The sequence below is a fragment of the Pseudophryne corroboree genome, chromosome 10 (assembly GCF_028390025.1).
Source record: "Pseudophryne corroboree isolate aPseCor3 chromosome 10, aPseCor3.hap2, whole genome shotgun sequence".
Classification (NCBI taxonomy): Eukaryota; Metazoa; Chordata; class Amphibia; order Anura; family Myobatrachidae; genus Pseudophryne; species Pseudophryne corroboree.
In genome coordinates, this window is record NC_086453.1 from 362,345,425 (window position 1) to 362,366,726 (window position 21,302).

General features: G+C 42.6%; 1 protein-coding gene and 1 pseudogene across 1 annotated transcript in view; both read left to right on the plus strand.

Annotated features, from left to right (window-relative positions):
* LOC134965665 (nicotinamide N-methyltransferase-like) overlaps positions 1-21,302 on the plus strand; it is a 55,636-nt gene that overhangs the window by 18,765 nt on the left and 15,569 nt on the right. The window lies entirely within an intron of this gene.
* Positions 12,129-12,248, plus strand: LOC134968435 (5S ribosomal RNA; annotated as a pseudogene).

The window sequence follows — 21,302 nt, forward strand, 5'->3', positions numbered from 1 at the left end:
GTTCCTGGTTTGACGTCACAAACACACCCAGCGTTCGCCCAGACACTCCTCCGTTTCTCCAGCCACTTCCGCGTTTTTCCCAGAAACGGCAGCGTTTTTTCCCACACGCCCATAAAACGACCAGTTTCCGCCCAGAAACACCCATTTCCTGTCAATCACATTACGATCACCAGAACGAAGAAAAAACCTTGTAATGCCGTGAGTAAAATACCTAACTGCATAGCAAATTTACTAGGCGCAGTCGCAGTGCGGACATTGCGCATGCGCACTAAGCGGAAAATCGCTGCGATGCGAAGAAATTTACCGAGCGAACAACTCGTGATGACCACCATAAGCAAGCTTTATTACCTTTCCAAAGGATTCTTCACATGTGCACCAATGAGGGAGAAGGGGTACCCCGATAGACTTTGATATTGGTATTGTACTGTGAAGTTGATAAATTATCGCATACTCAGCTAAATAAGAGTTAATTGTTGTGGTGTATTTTGTTAATATAAAAGATACTGCACTAACCCTTTATGCCTGAGATACTCTAGCGGAACCGGGTAAAAGAAGACACAGTGACAAAGAGTTCAGGAACAATAGAACTCATTTATTGATTTTGGATGAGCAAACTTTATTGCATTGTTGTAATTCTGTTTAAATTATATATTGCTATTGCAAGTTTTAAATGTTATGGAGTCCTTGGTGGAGGAATTCAGTTAATAAATACACTGTGTAGCAAAATCTTCCAAGAAGTCCTTATTGTGGAAACCATCCTTGCCCCTCGGTGAAGAGTGGAGTCTTAAAGAAACCTGTAGAGTCAAGAAGAGGCACAGAACTTCTATAGAGACTGAGTACTTACCTGCAACTTATAAAAGCATACTTACATTCCGACAGCTACCTCTGGTACCTACCTGAGTGTGACAGTTCAAATTTGGCGTCACGAGAAAAAGGATCCAGGACCTAGTGTTAAGAACATTTTATATCAGACATGTCACTGGACCAGCAGCCGACAGGAGGTGCATCTAACCTTAGTTCTACCTCCAGGTATTCAGCTAACATTGAAGACAAGACACTCCAGTGATGTCACAACTGAACCATATAACGCTACTCTATGACTTTGGGGCCCCATGGATCTAAACTTACACAGGAGATGATCTAGATTCTGATGGCAACTCTCTGAGAGAGTTCAAGAACAAGATGAAAAGTATGTTTCATCTCTACCCCTTAATGGATGGTCAGCAAGTGGAAATTCTAATTGGACAACTAAAGGCCTCTGCATTATGAGAAGTTACTTCATGGCCACAAGAAGAACGACAGAATATTGATCAAATTCCACCTTTGATATTCATAGCATTTCCATTCTAAAAATGAAATTCTATGCGAGGAAACAGCCAGGGGAATCTCTGCATGGCTATGCTCTAGGCCTACAAGAGACATTACGGAAGATACAAGCGGTGGGCAACACCGAAGTAAGAAATGTTGGCGAAACCTTGATTAATAAAGTCATAAAAGTTGTAGATAGTGAAAATTTACATTTGTTAAGACTAGGGATGAGCAGTTTCAGATCTTCAAGATCCAAACCCCCCGGACTTCAGGATCCAAGCCCAGATCTGAGTCCAGCTCGGGTATTCCCACCATACTCGGATTCCAAAATGAGGTAAAATGTCATCATCCCGCTGTTGGATTATTGTGGGTTTTGGATTCCATATAAGGAGCCGTGTGTCGCTGCTATTTTCACTCCGACCTATGAGAGTGAGGGAGACAGACCTCTGTCTGTCTGTGGTTGGTGGTGTACAGGGGTGCTGCAGTCCTATGCTCTTCTGGGGTGGTGTCCTGCGCTGGTCTACTGTGCTGTTAGGGGTGCTGCTGTTCAGTGCTGTTCTGAGGTGGTATCCTGTGCTGGTGTACTCTGCAGTTAGGAGTGCTGCTGTTCTGGGGTGTTGTAGTGTGCTGTTGTACAGGGTTTCTGTTTTGGGGTGTCCTGTGCTGTTTGAGGTGCTGTACAGGGGTGCTGCAGTCCTGTGCTGTACAGGGGCTCTGTTCTGTGTGCAGTAAAAATAAAGTGGCACTGCTGTGGCCCTGAAAGGTGCAGTAAAAATACAAAGGTGCTGTGGCCCTGTCATGTATGCTGTAAAAATACAGGGGTGCTGTGGCCCTGTCCTGTATGCTGTAAAAATGCAGGGGTGCTGTGAAAATACAGGGGTGCTTTGGCTCTTTTCTGTATGCTGTAAAAATACAGGGGTACTGTGGCAATGTCCTGTATGCTGTAAAAATACAGGGGTGCTGTAAAAATAAAGGAACACTGTGGCCATGTCCTGTATTCTGTTCAAATATAGGGGTGCTGTAAAAATAAAGGAATGCTGTCTCCCTGTCGGGTGCTGTAAAAGTAATGGAACACTGTGGCCCTGTCCTGTATACTTTACAAATATACGGGTGCTGTAAAAATAAAGGAATGCTGTGGCCAAGTCCTGTATGCTGTAAAAATATAGGGTTGCAGCCTACTTGCTGTATAAGTCCAGAGGCACCGCCGTATAATTCCAGGGGTGCTGCTGTACTTTATCCTAGGTTTAAAGTTTAAATTACAGCCTAGTGCAGAATATGAAACAAGCTTCATCATCACAACCAGATTTGTGAAAACATATAGCCGCAAAGGTGGAAATGTAAATTCCAAGTTTGAAGAAGTGTTTTCCAATAAAGTGGGGTGAGACCACATTTGTGGCCAAAGTCAGTCATACTCAGAAGAGTCATAATCCAGTGGAATGTGACATGGCAACATTTTCTTTTGCAACTGCCATATGTCTGCCATATAATTCCAGGGGTGCCCTGTCTATCTCTAGTAGATATTTCTTCTAGTGTGCACTGTGAACCCAGCATCAGAGAGGTTATTCTCAATTATTTAATGTTAGGGACTCAAATGAATGGCTCGAATTAGTCAACCTTAATTTTGATTTATTAATTTTCCATATTTTGGGATTATTTACAAGATGCACATTTGTTGTACAGGGTTCCTTTTCCTTTATTTTGTAAATGTTTTCTCCTTAATAATTGTACAATCTTGTGGTGTTAGATGAACAGAGTTTAAGTCAGTGATTTTCAACCTTTTTTTACTCGCGGCACACCGAACAATATTTTAAAATTGCCAAGGCACACCATCAGTTCCCCACAGAAAAAAACAAAAAACACACACTGGCCCTCACAGTAAAAAAAAAAAACTCCACGCATTCATTGGCCTACACAGAAAAAACAATCACAATGCTCCCCACATAAATGCATAAATCCTATTGCTCCCCACATAAATCAATCACATTGCTCCCCACATTAATCCTATTGCTCCCCACATAAATCAATCACATTGCTCCCCACATAAATCATATTGCTCCCCACATGAATTATTCACATTGTTCCCCCCATAAATCCATAAATCCGTATTCTACCCACATAAATCCTATTGCTCCCCACAGGAGAAATAAAATAACAAATATTAGCTACTACCAGTCAGCTATCCTCCTTCCTGTCCCTCAGCGGCAGGGGTTGTTCCTAGTGGAGTGCTGCGAATACTGAGCAGCGGGCAGTCGGGCAGGTGTGGATGTGGGTGGACAAGGAAAGTTGTGTATGCAGGCAGGAACTGGAAGATGCGTAAGCAAGCGGGTGGGGTGGCTGGGTGGTGAGAAGCGGCGGCTGTGACCTATGATATCACACCGCCACGTCTTCAAGGCATAGGAAAAAAATTCTGTCATTTTAGCTGTGTTTATGTTTTTTTCAAGAAATACAGATCCAAAACTAAAACCCGAAAGGGTGGTTTTGGCAAAACCAATCTAGATCCAAATCACGAACGGAGATCCAGATCCAAAACCAAAATCAAAATACAAAACCCTAAAAAGTGTCCAGTCACATCTTTAGTTAAGACTACAATTTCCTGAGAGTTCCTTCTTGATTTAAAAAGAGGCAGCAATTACCGTATTTTTCGGACCATAAGACGCACCTGACCATAAGATGCACCTAGTTTTTAGAGGAGGAAAACAGGAAAAAAAATATTCTGAACCAAATAGTGTAATATAAGATTTTTCTGGGACAGTGTGTGACAGAGGCAGCCACACAAGCACAGCCATAGTCACAGTACAGAGCAGCTTTTTAAGGCAGATGAGAACCTTTTTACCTCACAACATACAGTATAAGGAACTTAAAAAAAAATCCCCATTCATTATAAATTGAAGCATCAGAAATATTGCTCATCATGGATCTTCACTTACTACCACTGATATACCAGTACTGTATGGTAGTATATGGGTACCTTATTACGGCAAATATTACGCTGCCCAAAGCACTCTGAGGAAGAAGGAGGTGAGGGGGGGGGAGTCACTTTATTGTGGCAAATATTATACATGTACTGTGTATACAAGGTTCCCCGCATCCAGCCTGTCAGTTTACGCTGCCCGAGGACTCGGAGGAGGTGAGGGGAGGGAGCGGGGGAGTCACGTGATGCCGGCGCTCTGCTGCCGCGCTCTCAGATGCCGGGCTCTGAGATGACGGCAAAGCAACAGCAGCAGGACTCGGAGGAGGTGAGGGGAGGGAGCGGGGGAGTCACGTGATGCCGGCGCTCTGCTGCCGCGATCTCAGATGACGGCAAAGCAGCAGCAGCAGACAGGACCCGCCGCTACCCGCACTCGATAACTGCTGCCTCTCCCACCCAGTGCGCTCCCACCCAGCGCATTGAGAGCGCTCCATAAGGTTTTTATTGCTCTGCATATGTATTATTCGGACCATAAGACGCATGTACTTTTCCCCACACATTTTTTGGGAGAAAAAGTGCGTCTTATGGTCCGAAAAATACGGTAAATTGATGGGCTCACAACGGAGTAGCGAAATTACCTTCCCTGAGTTGCCAGGCTTTTAGGAGATGGGCAACGGAAAGTCTTCTCGAACAAAAGGAGTTGTTTCTCAAGGTGAACAGAAGCCATTCCCTGATCCGCTACAAACATTGACGGGGTGAGTAGAGTAACTAAGAGCTGACATGGCAAAAATTTGCAAGGAATTAAAGAATTTTGCTAGACACGCCATGGAACCTCGAGAGGCCAGGTGACAGCCAGAGCGAAGGAGAGTGAACACTGACTGGTGGACTCCTTCATATTCAATGAGGTGTCGACCCACTGACAGATTTGATTCACAGGGGTGCCCAATTCACCGTCGATGCAACCAGAGTAGACACATCGGGAGAAATTGCGGTCAAGCCAGATCTTTAAACTCCTCTGCCCCAAGGATTGAGGACAACCCTTGGAGGAACCAGCAATTACAGACCCGACACCAGAAGGGTGCTGGTAACAGTACATAGGACAGTATCCAATTATAAACATCTTATTGAATGGCATAGAAATACCAGCCATGCTTGATACTGGGTCTAGGTCACCACTATACAGTTACAGACTTGCCTGAAGTATTGTGGAGCCGAACCAGTTCACCTTAAACCACTAACATGGTTACAATTAATCGCCAGTAATGGAATGGGAATATCTTTGCATGGATACTGGAAAGCTGATATTCAAATTGGCAATGTTCAACTGCCTAAGCAAGGATGTATCATTACTAAAGTAGATGATGCCAATGCTACTCCTGTAATAATAGGTATGAACATCCATCAATATTGTTCCAATGAAGTGATAGGGAACTGAAAAATGCATTTACCAAGAAGAGGACTACGGAGCAAAGAGCATTTCAATGCAGAATAAAAATCCTTCAGGTGCACCGGAGATTTGCCAATCAGGAGGTAGAGATAGGATAAGTACGGATATCAGATTACTGGCCTGTGATTTTAGAGTCTAATTCCAAAACAATTGTGTGGGGCAAGGCCCATTGTGGACCCTAGGGCATGAGTTACAAAGCTATAATGGAGCCTAATGAGAATAATTTTCAGGACGACATTGTTGTTGCAAGATCACAAGTTCAAGTGGAAGAAGGACGAGCCCCGTTAAGAATTCTAAATCCTCATTACCAACATATTTGGTTATTTCATAATTGCTCAGTTGCTAAACTGTTAAACACTTTTCAAGACAATATTGACCCAAGCATCAGTGCAAATCAGTGCAGTGTGATGACAAACCCTGATTTGAAGCGAGAAACAGAGGCATGATGGAAGACCATACAGATTGGGGATGAAAGAGTTCTCCTAGTTGTCAAGGAAAAGTTCAAAGCCTTCAGTAAAGACCCTTCAGATTTTGGGAAGGTAACCATCATTCAACACCATGGGGGTCATTCCGAGTTGTTTGCTCGCTACAGATTTTCACAGCACAGAGTTGAGGCTAAAAATCGGCATTTCTGCACATTCACATGAACCGCAATGTGCACGTGCGACATACAGGTACAGAGTCCATTGTGGTTGTGCACAGGTACTAGCGAATCTTTCATTCGCACTGGCGGCTGCAAGAAGATTAACAGGAAAGGTGTCGTTTCTGGGTGTCAACTGACCATTATCAGGGAGTATTTGCAAAAATGCAGGCGTATCTGAAAAAATGCAGGCGTGGCTGGGTGTTCACTGGGCGGGTGTATGACGTCAAATGCAAACACGAATAGGCTGAAGTGATTGCAAGTGCTGAGTAGCTTTTGAGCTACTCTGAAACTGCACAAACTGTTTTTACAGAGCTCGGCTGCACATGCGTTCTTCTGCTAAGCTAAAATACACTTCCCAGTGGGCGTCGGCAAAGCGTTTGCACAGCTGCTAAAAAATGCTAGCAAGCGATCAACTCGGAATGACCCCCCATATTCCCACGGAAGATGCAGTACCGATTAATAAAAAAAAGGCATCAAATCCTTGCACTGGCTCTATACCAACCAGTAAGGCAAATGGCTGAAGGACATGAAGCCCTGTGGGGTCAACAGGGAGAGCCATAGTCTATGGGCAGCTCCAGTAGTCTTGGTAAAAAAAAGGATGTGCATTTAAGGTTCTGCTTGGATTATCGCAAATTAAACAACGTCACACATAAGGATGCATACCCATTGCTGTGGATAGAAGAGTCACAAGGAGCCTTGAAATCAGACCCGTTTTTCTCTACACTTGACTAGTGGCTACTGGCAGATTCAGATGGCTCTTGAAGATAGAGAATACACTGCCTTTACTACTCTAATGGGGCTATTTGAGTTTGAGCGTATGCCCTTTGGGTTATGCAATGCTGTAGGAACCTTCCAGCAAGTAATTCAGTGTTACCTAGGACACATAAAGTTTGAGATGGTCTTATTGTACCTTGATGATATTATTATCTATTTTTAAATCTACCAGGATCACCTTCAACACCTGAGAGAATTTTTCAAGTAGCTAATAAAGTATGGGCTAAAGATAAAGCATTCTAAGAGCTACCTTCTCAAGCCAAAAGTTTCATACCTGGGCCATGTAGTGAGTGCAGATGGAGACACTCCTGATCCACAGAAAAATAGAGTCATGCAGGATTGGCCAACTCCTCAGAACATCAGAGATGTCAGAAGGATTCTAGGCTTTGTGGGATATTATAGGCATTTTATTGAACACTTTGCCAAAATTGCAGCCCCAATCATTAAACTTCTTTGAGGGGTTCCATATGTGGTCATTCAAGGAATATTTCTATTATGTGTACCCCACAGTGCCAGGAGGCATTCACTCAGTTGAATAAGATACTTACAGAAGGTAAGATTCACAGTAGAGGGAGGAGTAAGCCTTAGGGACAGCTCATCTCCATACAGCCGAGAAAGACTATTAGACAGGGCTGGGAGCTCCTTATAAGGACATTGCTGTCTACAGGAGAGGTGGTACAACAACCACCACACATCACACCTGCACAGCTTAGTGGAGGAGAGAGACAGTGATCTATCACCTATTGACTTATAAAGCTATCTTAGTCAGCACTAGTACTATTGCAGAGAAGAGTCTCAGCTAATAACTGAGCTGTAGTAAAGTGATACACTATCTCCAGTTCACAATAACAGCACAGAGACAGTAATGGCAGCCAGATGACAGATGAATACAAAGATGATCAAATATTGCTGGAGCTAGGAACATCAACCAATCAATCCCAGAACAAGCTGCTCACCACTGGCAGGGCGGGCACACCCTGAACAAGGAATATCAAATAATAGCAAAGAAGTGGTAGCGCTGGTGGGGTAAAGTATACCAACTTAATTTAAAAAAGCAGATATGTACAATACCTTTAAAATTGAATAACATGAAAATACAAGCAAATACACAATAATTATTAAAAATATGCAACAATGTAGCATGTATTGGAGACACAAGTGGGTGAACTGATCTACTTCCAAAGTGTTAGACAGGACACATTATTTTGCTACTGTAGCTGCAATATATACAATGAAGCCAGGAAGTGTGTAGTGTCTGATATAACAGCAGCATTTGAAGATCTGAACACTAGCAGTATTACCGGCCATAGTGATCCGTGATTACTGATCAGGACTGCAGCCTGTGATGGTCTTACCCAAAAGGTAATTTGTGATCCTTGAGCCATACAGTGTGTTCTGCTGGGCCCTGCTGTATGGTCTGTTCTAGGAGTAGCAGAGGGGGTTAGACAGTGTTTGCATTCAGTGCGTCTACGGCAAATGTTCAGACCCATCTCATAAGCAGATGATGGCGCGGCAGCGGCTCAAACCCATTAGGGTGTATGTCAGGTGTTACCTCTGTGGGAGATTTAAGCTGTAGATCACAGTTCACTTTGAAATAGGGCACACACTGTGCTTGTGTGTTATCCAAATGAGCCGATTCTCAATGCATTTCTCGGTCTATGTCACTGACCATTTCCTCAGGAGGGTTAGTGAAGAAGATTACAGAAGAAGTAATTAACAGACTACAGGCTATAATAGATATATTGTCTGCAAATTCCAAAACTATTTCCTCAGCAGCCAGCACTAACAGATGTGATTCTCATCTGTCATTTACCCCCAGCTTCTTCTTCCATCTGCTTATTTACCTCAAGAGTCAGTCAGCAATATAAAGTTGCTGATAATAGGCACTGAACTCTTAATAAACCATTCATCTTCAAATACTCCTGTGAGGAGCAGCACTTACCGGTGTTAGTCAGGAGACCGCTACTTTACTGTTCCCTTTTCTACTCTCTCAGTGAACAGGCAGAGATAGAGCAGGGTTATATTGATACATCTGCTATTATTGCTAGAACGCATTATTCCCTTCAATCCCTGTGGATTTATACAAGTAAAGAGAGATTGAGGAAGCCTAGTTAGTGTTGTTTAACAATCTGGAGCCTTGTAAACGGGAACTGTTTCAGAGGAAAACAAGACTCATTTAACAGAGACATACAGTTTATTGCACCGCAGCGATCAGGTTGGATATGCGCATGCGCCGGCACCGCAGTGAGCCGGCGCATGCTGGATGGCCGAAGGCTGTTGTTCACTAGAGATCGCCTCTGCCTGATTCACAGGCAGAGGCGGTCGCTGGGTGGGAGGGGGCAGAATTGCAGCGTTTGGCGGCCGTTATGGGGGCACGGAACGGTCAATGCAGGTGTGGCCGGACCGTGCGGGGGTGGGCTGCAGCGGATGCGTGACATCACATGCAGCCGCTGCGATTAGGGGCAGTGATGAGCAACTCTCGGCCAGCCGCAGGAGCTGCTCTGGCTGCGAGTTACTCAGCAAGTACAAAAGCATCGCAGCTGTGTGATGCTTTTGTACTTGTGCGCGGGGTGAGGGCGGCGGACAGACAGCTACAATCAACTTGGAATGACCCCCCACAACCTCCAAATGATTCTGCACATGTGCTCCAACAAGGGAGAAGGGGTACCTCGATGGACTGTGATATTGGTATTGTACTGTGAACTTGATGAATTATCATATAGTCATCTACTGTAAGTCAGTGATAATTGTCGTGGTAACCAAAGCAAGCATTGTATGATAAATACAGTTGAGGGTTTGGTATTGTGTTAATCTAAAAGATACTGTACCGACCCTTTATGCCTGAGATACTCCAGCAGAACCAGGTAAAAGAAGCCACAGTGACAAAGAGTTCCGGAACAATAAAAATTGTTTCAATAAAACTCTTCTTTTTTTGGGGGTATAATGCAGACCTGATCACTGATGAGCGTTTTCTCACAGGCTGCGATCAGGTCTGAACTGTACATGCGTAGGCACCACAATGCGCAGGTGCGATGGACCACAGCAACGGGGATTGCCGGTCATCGATGGGATGGTACGAAAATTCGGAACGCACTGACGAACGCAAGGAGATTGACAGGAAGATGGTGTTTGTGGGTGGCAACTGAACGTTTACTAGGAGTGTCCGGAAAAACGCAGGAGGGACCCGGTGTTTTGTGGGAGGATTTCTGATGTCAGCTCCGGCCCTGATCATCGCAGCATCTGAGTAAATCCTGGGCTCTGCAGAGACTGTACAAACTACTGTTTGAGCAGCTCTAAAGCAAAAGCGATCACACACCTGCACACACACCATACCCTCCCCCTGTAGGTGGAGACTACCTGATCACAGGGATGTAAAAGATGCACATTAGTGATCAGGTCTGAATTAGGCCCATTGTTGTAATGTAATTCTGTTTAAATGACATATTGATATTGTGAGATCTTTATGTTGTGGAGTCCTTGGTAAATCTTCCAAGAAGTCCATATTGTGGAACCATCCTTGCCCCTCTGGGAAGAGTGGAGTCTTCAAGAGACCTGTAGAGTCAAAAAGAGACAAGGTACTTCTATAGATACTGAGTACTTACCTGCAACTTATAAAAGCATACTTACCTTCCCACACCTACCTCTAGTACCTACCTGAGTGTGACAGATAAGAAGGTAAGGCCTGGTAGGAAAGCAGGGGCCAATTGGTTGCATTTGCCCCCCAGGCTGAGAGTTGACAGCCAGCCCCTGGATGCAGCATTCTGCATTAGTGGGAACCAGTATATGAGGGAATGATATAGGGGCTAATTCAAGTGAACTGAATTTTTACGATGGCCCCGGGGGGCTCATATGCAGTGCCCATCCTGTGCATGTTTCCGCACTTTCTGCGGGGGGGGGGGGGGGGCTCAGAAAATGCAATTGCCTCAGCCTGTCAATCAGGCAGAGGCGGTCATGGGGCGTGGATGGCAACGCTCAATTTTCAGGGAGGAGACGGAGCGTATCGGGGGCGGATCGACGGATGGACTAGTAGGATAACCAGCAATATCAGAGAATCACCCTGTTATGGGTAATGTATACATACTGACACCAGTATAAACAAATCACCATTTATTCTTGACAGCGATCTGGATTTGTGGAATAATAATTGAGGCTGCTTAAAATATTCCTCCTATTAAAGGACAATATGTACCAGTGACTATAGTGATATCTCCAATACAGATTTTCTTGCATGCTACACAAACCCAGGGAGATATTCAAGCCAGCATATATGCAATAAGAAAATCCTTGCATGTTTAAGTGTGTGCTGCATATTCTTGCTAGGTTATTAGAATCTGACACATCTGTGTCAACAACCTATTCAGTATATGAATTTAACTTATGTATGCTTTAATTTAGTAATTATCTCTGGGGTATGCATTGCAACATTTCTGACCTCAACAGTGAGTACTGTCTGAATTAATCAGCAGCCTTTTATATATATATATATATATATATATATATATATCTTTTTCAGAAATCAAATAAGGATATATAGACAGGCATTCAGTATTGGCCTGTGTAAGGCATATATTGTGCTATATTGTTCTATATGGATGATGCCCTTCTTTTGATCTTATGACGTCTCTGCCTGAGATATATATATATTGGAACAATAATAGCAATACTCATACTGATTATTTACCACTGCTTGAGAAGTAATCCAGTGTTTGGATACTGAATGTGGAGGTATTTTCACTGGTCTGGTTAAACTTTTTGTCTTTACGCTACTGTCTGGATGACACATATACACAGATATTGCTATACAAACATTTTTGCCTACTGGTATCAACAGCAGACTAACCACAAAAACCTATGTGGGTATCTAATGAGTGGTTGTATATAAATTATTGTTTTGGGGTACCTATTGTGAAATAATCTTCCAAATATCCAATAACCATCTCACTTAGTTCTTACACCTGTGGTCTATACAAGTCACATTACTTGTAAATACTTACCATTTTTTGTGCTTAAATATTGAGAAATAGTGTGATAATATAGGCGAGCATAAGGTCTGCAGGCATACCCCACTGGAGATGCCCAATCTCATATGATCTTGGAGGCCAAGCAGTGGAGGGCCGGGTCAGTACTTGGATGGGAGACCACCTTGGAACACCCTGGTACTGCAATTATTTGCCCCTATCCGTCACTAATATTGAGCACCACTTTGCACCCCGGTTGTGACCTACTGTATGATTTAGCTATTTGCTAAACAATCTTCCCAATTGGGATACAAGCAGTATCAAATGATGGTCACATTCTTCACAATATAAGGTCATTATTGTAACCACATTATGACTATCAATGAACCGCAGATATACCCACTTCGGCATACAGTATATGATAGTATTTGAACTATGAATTATATGTATATATTTTTCTTTATATTTTCACATTGTTATTGAATAGCATACATCGGCGCTTATTAAACTCCTCAATATTATTTTTAATGAGAATTATTAAAGTATTGTATTTTATCTAGTTATGGGCATTTGACCACAATAGATTATCTGTATTAGAGTGCTCCCCAACAAGAGTCTTCTTCTTTCTTTGTGTTCAACCTGAAGCATGCCAATGCTCAGTCTTGTCAGTACTGTAGACTATATAGAAATCTCTCAGGTACTGTTGTCATATACAGGTTGAGTATCCCTTATCCAAAATGCTTGGGACCAGAGGAATTTTGGATATCGGATTTTTCTGTATTTTGGAATAATTGCATACCATAACGAGATATCATGGTGATGGGACCTAAATCTAAGCACAGAATGCATTTATGTTTCATATACACCTTATACACACAGCCTGAAGGTCATTTTAGCCAATATTTTTTATAACTTTGTGCATTAAACAAAGTGTGTCTACATTCACAGAATTCATTTATGTTTCATATACACCTTATACACACAGTCTGAACTTCATTTAATACAATATTTTTAATAACTTTGAGTATTAAACAAAGTTTGTGTACACTGAGCCATCAAAACACAAAGGTTTCACTATCTCAGTCTCACTCAAAAAAGTCCGTATTTCGGAATATTCCGTATTTCGGAATATTTGGATATGGGATACTCAACCTGTATACAATTTATTGAGGAACGCTGTTTGTTGTGATCTACTGTAAATGCTGACACCTCCTATAATTTCCTGTTTTCTACTTTGAGCAGTTACAGATGTAGCCACACACATTGTGGCTGCACCTAGTCATGGTTGCCACCAAGCTGCTGCGATGCACGTGCACGTCTGTGTGCGTGTGTGTATATTCATGCATGCTATGCATACACATTGCATGGACTTAAGCATGGGTGTGAATAAGTGTAGCCACGCATGGCTAGTCATTGCTATGATGTGTATGCATGTACGTACACATTGCAGCAGTAATGAGCCTGGTTATATCTGTAAATCTCCTAATCCAGTGGTTCACAAACTTTTTTGAATCATGGCGCCCTACAGTACCAGAAATCTTTTCATGGCACCCATAGGCTAAAAGTTTCTTTATAGAGTTATTGAGAAAGAAATAGTAAATGTAGTAAATTGTCTTTATATGTTATACTTAGGTTCAATTGTGTGGTGAGAGGCAAGAGCTGCTTCAGTTTGTCCACATATATTATGATTAGCAGCCACCAGCACTGGTTTTTGCCTGTTACATTTACCATAAATAATTTGAATTAGTTCTGGACCATAAACCAAGGATCCCCTGCAAGTTCCCTGAGGCACACCAGGGAGCCACAGTTTAAGAACCGCTGTCATAATTGTGGAAACATCTCAAACAATGAAATGGACCTGACTTTAGTCTAGTTCTAATGTTTTTGAAAATAAAAACAATTGTAATACCTGCCGGTGCTAATGCTTCATATCTAACTGGTGCAATCTGTATTGACATTTTTCTGACCTGGCGAAAGTCAGACTGGCCCACAGGAGTTTAGGGAAAACCCCCAGTGAGCCCCATTGCGTGTTGGCCCACCTCTTCCTCTAGGGATCATGTTCCAGACTGTGCACTTGAATTTTGTCATGGGCATAAAGGCGCAGCAGACCGAGCCGGCACGTGGCCGTAGGGGACACTATGACACAGTAGTTTGATTAAATTCTCTATTGTATAATACTAGGAATGAGCAGGTTCAGTTCTCAGATAACCGAACCGAACTGAACTTCAACATTCAAGTTTGGTTCCGAGCCAGGCTCAGGTTTTCCCCCTGACACGGAAACCAGAACGAGGCAAAGCATCATCATCCCGCTGTCGGATTCTCGCTGGGTTTGGATTCCATATAAGGAGCCGCGTGTCCCTGCCATTTTTACTCTGGCATTGGAGAGTGTAGAGAGTGGACTTGTCTCTGTTCTCTCTGTGTCCGTGTCTTGTGCTGAATCTGTCCAGTCACAGTGCTTGTGTCCTCTGCTGCCATATGTCCAGAGCTGTCCAGTGGTGCTGTGTTGTGCTGCATCAGTTCAGTGGTGGTGTGTTGTGCTGAATCAGTCACAGTGGTGGTGTCCTCTGCTGCCATATGTCCAGTGCTGTCCAGTGGTGCTGTGTTGTGCTGCATCAGTTCAGTGGTGGTGTGTTGTGCTGAATCAGTCACAGTGGTGGTGTCCTCTGCTGCCATATGTCCAGTGCTGTCCGGAGGTGCTGTATTGTGCTGCATCAGTTCAGTGGTGGTGTGTTGTGCTGCATCAGTCACTGTGGTGATGTCCTCTGCTGCCATATGTCCAGTGCTGTCCAGTGGTGCTGTGTTGTGCTGCATCAGTTTAGTGGTGCTGTGTTGTGCTGCATCAGTTCAGTGGTGGTGTGTTGTGCTGCATCAGTCACAGTGCTTGTGTCCTCTGCTGCCATATGTCCAGTGCTGTCCAGTGGTGCTGTGTTGTGCTGCATCAGTTCAGTGGTGGTGTGTTGTGCTGCATCAGTCACAGTGGTGGTGTCCTCTGCCGCCATATGTCCAGTGCTGCTGTATAATAAGTACCTTACAGTGTTGCTGGGTTATGCCGCATCAGACCAGTGGTAGTGTCCTGGCCATCAGTCATTCCAGTGACCAGGCAGTCACAGTGGTATACGCTGCAGCTATATGTCCACTGCTGCCATATTATAATAATAATAATAATAATAAGAAGAAGAAGAAGAAGAAGAAGAAGAAGAAGAAGGAGAAGAAGAAGAGGAAGAAGAAGATGAACAACAACAACAACAACAAGTCCCTTACAGTTTTGCTGTGTTGTGCTGCATCAGACCAGTGGCATCTTTACATGAGGTGCTGTTTGGTGCCTAGTTTTTGAAAAGTGCCATCCTATCTGACACTACTGTATGAGTCCAGGGGTACTGCTGTATTAGTCCTGGGGTACTGCTGTATAAGTACACCAATTGCAGATTTTTTATAAAATGACAGGGGAGTGCTGGAGATGCTGTCAATGGACTGAACAATTGCTGCCCACTCTCGACATTCAGTCACTTTGTGACACTACTAGATGGGCCAGGTGGTTGTGTCGCTTAGCTTAGTCATACAGAAAACTCGATGCACTTTTTTTTCTTCTTTGCATCATGTGCTGATTGGGAAATATTTTCTTAAAGTGCCATCCTGTCTGACACTTCTGTATATGTCCAGTGGTACTGCCATTTAATTCCAGTGATTTTGCAGTATAATTCCAGTAATTTTGCCATTTAATTCCAGTGATTTGGACGTACAATTCCAGTGATTTGGACATATAATTCCAGTGATTTTGCCGTATTGGACGTATAATTCCAGTGATTTGGACATATAATTCCAGTGATTTTGCCATTTAATTCCAGTGATTTGGACATATAATTCCAATGATTTGGACGTATAATTCCAGTGGGGCCTAGTTTTTGAAAAGTGCCATCCTGTCTGACACTGCAGTGCCATTCCTAGATGTGCCAGGTGTTTGTGCCGCACACTTGTGTCGCTTGGCTTAGTCATACAGCAACCTCGGTACACCTCTTTTTCTTCTTTGGATCATGTGCTATTTGGGGACTAGTTTTTGAATAGTGCCATCTTGTCTGCAACTGCAGTGCCACTCCTAGATGGGCCAGGTGTTTGTGCTGCACACTTGTGTTGCTTAGCTTGGTCATACAGCAACCTCAGTGCAAGTTTTAGGCCTAAAAACAATATTGTGAAGTGTGAGGTGTTCAGAATAGACTGGAAATGAGTGGAAATTAATGTTATTGAGGTTAATAATACCATAGGAGCAGTCTTCTGGTTCCGGGGCATGGGAGAGTGAACAGCTTCTCCTGACAGCTCCGCTCCTTGATTCATCCGATACTGCCGTAGCCCTGTCTGCCAAAGGAAGACACCACTCCCAACCACTGCGCAGGACAGAGGGGACGATGGACAAGTTCCTGGGCACATCCTTTTCTTCTAAGGTGCTCCTTCCACCACAGCCGCCGAGACAAGAGAAGCACCGGGGAGACCACAACATGGCGCCAGACAGCGACAATGCTCTGGGAACGCCAGCGCACAAGAAGCCTATAGCAGACCCTATGTTGGACTCCTCTGTGTCTACAGGTGGTACAGGTACTTTTTCTTCCTCTTATGAGGAAATGGTTATGGCTTTTCAATCCACTATAGCGCTGCTGTTACAAAAGGCAGTATCTGATATCACCTCTCAGTTACAGGCATTATCTAGTCGTGTCTCAGAAGCAGAACAGCATATACGTGATAATATGGATGGTGTTAATGTTTTACAAAAATCTGTCCGAGCTCTGGAGATTGATAATAAATGCCTGGCAGATAAACTTTATAGTTTTGAAAACAGAGCCAGACAGAAAAATCTAAGAATTGCAGGTCTCCCTGAATCACTTAAAGGAGTTCATTTGGAACAATTTGTTCATACTACGCTTCCTAAGCTATTGCAAGTTGAGGCGGAATGTGCTGATATTTCTATAGAGCGAGTTCATAGAGTGCGAGATATTTTAAAATACTCTGCGCAGAGACCGAGAGTGGTTATTTTTAAAACCTTAAATTTCTTACACAAGCAAGCTATATGGAACGCGTCTCGTAAATTTCATCCTCTTCAGTGGGAAGGACATAATATCCGTACCTATCAAGACTTTCTAGATTACGACGTTCCTTTTCTGATGTCTGCACTGCTCTAGTTCAAGCGAATCAGAAATGTATTATGTTATTTCCAGCACGTCTCCGCATATTTACAGGAACGTCTTTCTCTGATTTTACGATTCCGGAAGATGCGGCAGAATTCCTTAAAGAAGAGTCCTTTGGGAAGAATGACGGTGATATTACTGACGTCTTGGAAGAGTGAGAATGAGACTGTCCTGAATAGTCATAATATTATACTTTTATATGATATGTTTTTCTTGCTCAGGGGGTGTTACATTTAATTCCTCGCCTGTGCATTACCCTAGAGGATATTAGGCTATAGTTTTGTTGAAATCCTTTTAGAATATATTTTTGAAGTCTATCTTTGACTAATACCAATTCTTTATTGCGAAATGAAGCAGCAGGACTGTGCCGTTTACTACCTTTGTTGTTGATTTATCATGCTAATAGGTCTACTATTTGTGACCTTAGTGTTGCAGATAGTTGGCAATTGCTGGAAGTCCAGTTTGGTTAGAATTAGCACTGCTCGAAGTAATTTGTTATATATGTTTGTCTATTTTATATTTATTTTTTCATCGTGTTTTCCTTTCCCTTTTTCCCTTTATCTACAATTGTAAACAGTATCATGTGATTTATATACCTTTTTGTGATAATGCCTCTCAGGATAGGATCACTTAATATTAAGGGTATTCATACACCTGCGAAAAGACAGAAACTATTTGTATATCTTAACAAGTTATCAATAGATTTAATATGCCTACAAAAGACCCATTTAAAAACTCCAGAAGCAAATAAGATGAGAATGCTGGGTTGGGATTTACTAGCCTCGGCTTCCTATAATACTAAATCACGAGGTGTAGTTATACTTGCGAAAAAAATTTTGAACAGTCAGCTTTTATCTGTTTTTCTCAGATCCAGAAGGAAGATATGTGGTGCTTACTGTGGATATACAGGGAATCACTTTCTCTATATGTAATGTGTACGCCCCAAACCAGTATAGTAAACTCTTTTTTACCTCATTATTAGCTAAACTTCATACTTATGACCCTGCTTCTTTAATAGTTTGTGGTGATTTTCATCCTCCTTTCTTGACCGCTCCCCTGCTCCGAAGTCTCCAATTACCATTATAAAAATAGGTGTTCCATTTTTTGTTAAAATTCTAAATCTTGTGGATACATGGCGAGCAGTTTTCCCTGTTGAAAGAGAGTTTACATGCTTCTCCATGACTCATAATACCTGTTCTAGGATCGATTATGTTTTAGTTGCGGAACCTTTCTTCTCTAAAATCTCTCCCGTAGTTATTGAACCTCCTATATTGTCAGACCACGGCCTGGTTTGGATTACTTTGAATTTTAAGAAGTCTGTTGATACTAAGCCTTTGCGGAAATTACCCTCGTATCTTACTAAAGCTAAAAGCTTTAAATTACAATTAGAAAATATGTGGAAGAACTATCAATCGCATAATTCTGACTGTGCTGTGTCTAACCCTTCTACTTTTTGGATGGCGGCTAAAGCTGTATTACGCGGAGAACTGATAGAATATTCTTCACGGATCAACCGGCAGCGAAATGCCTCCTACTTGGATTTACAAGCCAAGCTTTCCAATGCTTTTTAAATGTTTAAACAGGCCCCTTATTTAGAGAACAAAATTCGCTATAATACTGCTAAGACCCACTTTTCAGAGCTTTTACAGACAAGTGGCGATAAATATTATTTTAATGTGAACTCCAAATATTAGTTCGGTAATAAAAATGATAGACTTCTTACTAATTTATTACATGGTTCTAGGAAGCAGACAGTGGTTAGGCCTTTATTGAGGTCAGACGGTACTTTTACTGATTATGACTCTCAGGTTGTTGATTTAATGAAATCATTTTATGAAGATCTTTATTCTGTCCCAACACAATCTACAAATGCCTCCTCTATCCCTTGTATCTCGGAAATCACACCTTCTACTTCTGCTTACTTTTCTTCTTATTCTGCCTCCTCTTTTTGGAATTTACTTCAGCTTCCTTAACTCCCAGCTTCCTTTCTTTCTGCTTTGACAGCTCCTGTAACCCCATTAGAGGTAATAGGTGTTATAAAAAAGTTGAAATTGTCTAAATCACCAGGTCCTGATGGATTTTCGAACAAATTTTTTCATATGTTATCTACAAATATTGCTGACCCATTAGCCACTTGCTTCAATTCAATTATAGACCATGGGACTCTCCCTACTCACTTTTCGGATGCCATTATCAAAATTTTGCCTAAAGAATCAGAATCAGAATCAGCTTTATTGGCCAGGTGTACTCACGTACACTAGGAATTCTTTGTGGTACAATGCATCGCCAAGCAGCAACATGGAGGAAAAACGTGGCATACATTACAAACATTACACATATGAGTTCATACTGCACATATGCAACTGTACAGTAGACATATTATACATTTAAGACTAAAAACTAAAGCTGCTTGGCAGAGCAGCACCGAGGCAGCCATCTGCGGCGCCAACTAGAACTCACACAATGCACATAATACAGAATATTTAAGTATTACACCAAAAGATAAACCACACAGACAAAGACACAGAAAGAATAATACATGATTGGTGTAGGCATTTTGAGTAATAACCTCCAGGGGTTGTGTATTCCACCATTACAAGGCACCAGGTGCGGCAGCCATCTTAGGCGCACTGCGTAGGATTACCCAGGGTGGAATAGTCCACCCCTAGAAGAGAACACAAAATGGGGAGATTGTAGAGTCCTTAAGTTCAGAGTAGGGTTCCAATAAAAACATTAGGTCCACGCATTTTTCATCCCATCCACAAGCGCACCAGATAAGGCAACCATGTTGGGCGCACTACAAGGTTACACAGTGGGAGATGATCCATACAGGGGCCAAATGCATGTATGGGAGAACTGACACGTATGTAGGAGTATGCTATACCCTGTATGGAAAGATCCAAATGAAGCACACCCCGCCCACAGAGGAACCATCCGAGGCAGCCATGTGGGGCGCACTGCATAGGTTACTGCTGGCAGGGTGTGCAACCAAAGGAGGTACACGTTACGGGAATAGCACACAGTGGGGTGGAAGTACCGTGTAAGAAGAAAGAAGAGAAAGACACATTTGCAGGAAAACTGTACTAACATGAGAGCAGTGCGGGTGGGTGTGAGAATGTGGGGTGCACACTAATGTCCAATGGAACTGACCCAGCAAAGCCTGGTCCTGATGCGCACGTCCCTCAGTTCCCTGCTGAGCTTGATGGGTAGTCCCGGGGGCAGTCATGATGTTCTTGGACACAGAAGTAGTAGGCATTGGTCCTGGTGTTCTCATGGCAGAGGTGAGGAGAGGACACATAATGTTCCAGATTTCTTTCTTGATGCTGTTCAATGTTTGTTCAACTGTTTTTTTAACTGTTCATTTTCAAACGCTTAGAGAAGGAACACTTTGAGTATTGGAACGCACAGCTGACATGCACAGCTGTGCATGGTTGAAGTTACAGATATACTATGGGAAATTGACCCAACTACAGCTGAGGCAAATGTCCCACTAATCAAAGGTGTTACATTACACAGTGTTTGACTAAACAAACACCAGCCCAGTCAGCCTTAATTAAATATGCGGCACTGACCAAGCTTTGAAACGCAGGTATTTTAAATTACAAACAAAAGCATAAATCACAAAACTGTCTAACAAATGATTTGAACATACATTTGGAATATAGATGATTTGCATAGGTGCAGATAGCAATAGGCAGATTACATGGGGAGATTTGAACATACATTTGGAATATAGATGATTTGCATAGGTGCAGATAGCAATAGGCAGATTACATGGGGATATTTTAACATACATTTTGGAATATAGATGATTTGCATAGGTGCAGATAGCAATAGGCAGATTACATGGGGAGATTTGAACATACATTTGGAATATAGATGATTTGCATAGGTGCAGATAGCAATAGGCAGATTACATGGGGAGATTTGAACATACCTGAGGATGAGAAGAAAAAGGAAGATGGTTAAGTTCAGTCCAATGCAGGAACTGTTTTTTTAACTGTTCATTTTCAAACGCTTAGAGAAGGAACGCTTTGAGTATTAGAACGCACAGCTCACATGCACAGCTGTGCATGGTTGAAGTTACAGA